Below are 3,073 nucleotides of genomic sequence, written 5' to 3'. Positions count from 1 at the left end.
TTTATGTTATGATCATGGGCGGAGTGCATCAAACTACATTCTATTAAGTTCCTTACCATCATATTATTACTAAAAGTAACGGATTGGGCGTTGGCCCAATCAACAGGATGATTATATACTTCTACGTATCTAAATATGTTGAATTTTTATGTTCAAGGGATTGGTAATTTGACCTATATAGAATTTATTATACATTTTGCAAAGAATTTTATAAATGCTTCCTTTTTGACACTTAATACTACTATTGATAACAAAGTATTTGACTATAATGGAAATTAAATGTACGTTGTTGTTGTTTTTTAATGAATATGACATATTTAACAATTTTCTTAAAATGGTCAAATTAACAGATTATGTTTACTAAGAGTTAGTTTTGGCTGGGTGATATGAAACGTTTTCCTTGCAAAAGTGTAGGAAATATCCACGTATTGTTTACGGTATTTCATATTATACCCAATGTTAAAAATATTTCTGAATTCTTTGACAATGCGCTGCAGATACATAAGACTAAGATACAGAGTTGAGGAGACTAATCGTTAACGCTATCAAGATGGGAAGAATAATAATGAATATAAAAGCCTAACATTGGTTGGCTTAAATAAATCTACACCATGGTTTATATAAATTGGATAACTTCAAGTGTCAACAAAATATGTAAATCATTAAGAATGTAATACCTGAACCTCAAGTGGTTTCATGTGACCTGGAAACGCCCCCAATCAGTCTTCATAGGGTCAAACCAAATATCTATGTCGTCCCTTACGTCACTTCAAGGGTTCCCCAAGCGAGACCGGTGCGCTACGTCACTACCGGCGTCTTACCTAAAACCTTCCCACATTCTTCTGATTATGCATGATATATTGTTGTAATCCTTCTTTTTCATGTACTTTCCATTGATGATGTATTATGCGATAGCGCTTTGTTTCGTTCAGTTTTTCTTCCCCAGTGTTCACTCTTTCATACATACACATACACACACACGCGCGCGCACACACACACACACACACACACACACACACACACAAACATATACCTATATATATATATATGTATATATATGTGTGTGTGTGTGTGTGTGTGTGTGTGTGTGTGTGTGTGTGTGTGTGTGTGTGTGTGTGTGTGTGTGTGTGTGTGTGTGTGCGTGTGCGTGCGCGCGCGCATGTGTATATGTAATCACATCAGAGAGAACCAAGGTGATCATTTAAGGTATCTAATGATCCTGTTCTCTTGTTATCGATGCGCGACGGTCTCGACGTAGGATACGGTACCCGCACCGCACTAAAAGAGGGTTTGGCCGCACACACACACACACACACACACACACACACACACACACACACACACACACACACACACACACACACACACACACACACACACACACACACACACACACACACACACACACACACACACACACACACACACACACACACACACACACACACACACACACACACACACACACACACACACACACACACACACACACACACACACACACATACCACACACACACACACACACACACACACACACACACACACACACACACACACACACACACACACACACCACACACACCACACACACACACACACACACACACACACACACACACACACACACACACACACACACACACACACACACACACACACACACACACACACACACACACACACACACACACACCCGCCGCCCAAAAACCCAAAAGTCAATGCAGGCAGGTCACATTCAAAATGACGTGAAAATAGAAAAAGTTGACCTCCATTTCCTTCGCGGAATCTCACGGAAATCTAACCCACATACGATGTTGCCAAGCGTTTGGTTCTGCAAAAACGACCCACAGACCTCTCTGGGCATCTCGAGCTAGGAGGCACCCCATCCCCCAGCGCCGCGTCGCCTCCAAGTGGCTGGGACGAGAGCGCGCACCTGTTACTCACTCCTGCATGGCACGCCTTAGAAGGAACAGTCACCAGTTCAGCCTGAGAACCAATCAGTGAAGCAGCGAAAAAGATTACAAAGGTCCACTTTCGAAATTCACAGAGGATATAAACACGCACGTCCTCCTTTCATCTTTCAGTTTTCTCTCTTGCAGGTAAAAAGTAGAAAACAAGCGAAGACGTACATAGATATGTCTATATATAAATATAGAGGAATACATTTTTATTCATAAATTTTCACATGTACTGTATGTGTACTGTACAAGTTAGATCAACAGATTATATATATATATATATATATATATATATATATATATATGTATATGTATACATGTATGTATATATATATATACATATATATATACATATATGTATATGATATATATATGCATATACATATATACATATACATATATATATGTATATACATATATATGTATATACATATATATATATATATACATATATATACATGTGTGTTTATGCATATATATATATGTATATATATATATATGTATATACATATGTATATATATATATATATGTGTGTGTGTGTGTGTGTGTGTGTGTGTGTGTGTGTGTGTGTGTGTGTGTGTGTGTGTGTGTGTGTGTGTGTGTGTGTGTGTGTGTGTGTGTGTGTGTGTGTGTGTGTGTGTGTGTGTGTGTGTGTGTGTATGTATGTATATATGATATATATTTCTGTCATGACATTTGGAATTAAACTCTCCTACTGGGATTCGAGATTCAAACCTTCGCCTGAGCGGCTAGTTTTTGTTTCTCAGACGAAGGCCGTACCATCGTGCCATCACAACCCTTCATAATGGAGCGATTTAGTTAACGGTCTGTCGTTCCACCGAGGGCGCACAGGTGAACACGGTATATACTGTATTGCATCAAATCTTTTATGCATGCTAGTCTTCCGACAAGCGTTTTTGTGTCAACATTTAAAATTAAACTCTCCTACTGGGATTCGAACCCTCGCCTGAGCGGCTTGCTTTTCATAAGACGAAGGCCGTACCATCGTACCACCACGACCCTTCAAAATGATGCAATACAGTACATACCGTGTTCACACGGGCGCCCTCGGTGGAACGACAGGCCGTGAACTAAGTCGTCCAAATCCCTAG

The sequence above is a fragment of the Oratosquilla oratoria genome, chromosome 42 (genome assembly GCF_046742065.1).
Source record: "Oratosquilla oratoria isolate Oo_2021 chromosome 42, ASM4674206v1, whole genome shotgun sequence".
In the NCBI taxonomy this organism is placed as follows: Eukaryota; Metazoa; Arthropoda; class Malacostraca; order Stomatopoda; family Squillidae; genus Oratosquilla; species Oratosquilla oratoria.
This window is presented reverse-complemented; position numbering follows the sequence as displayed.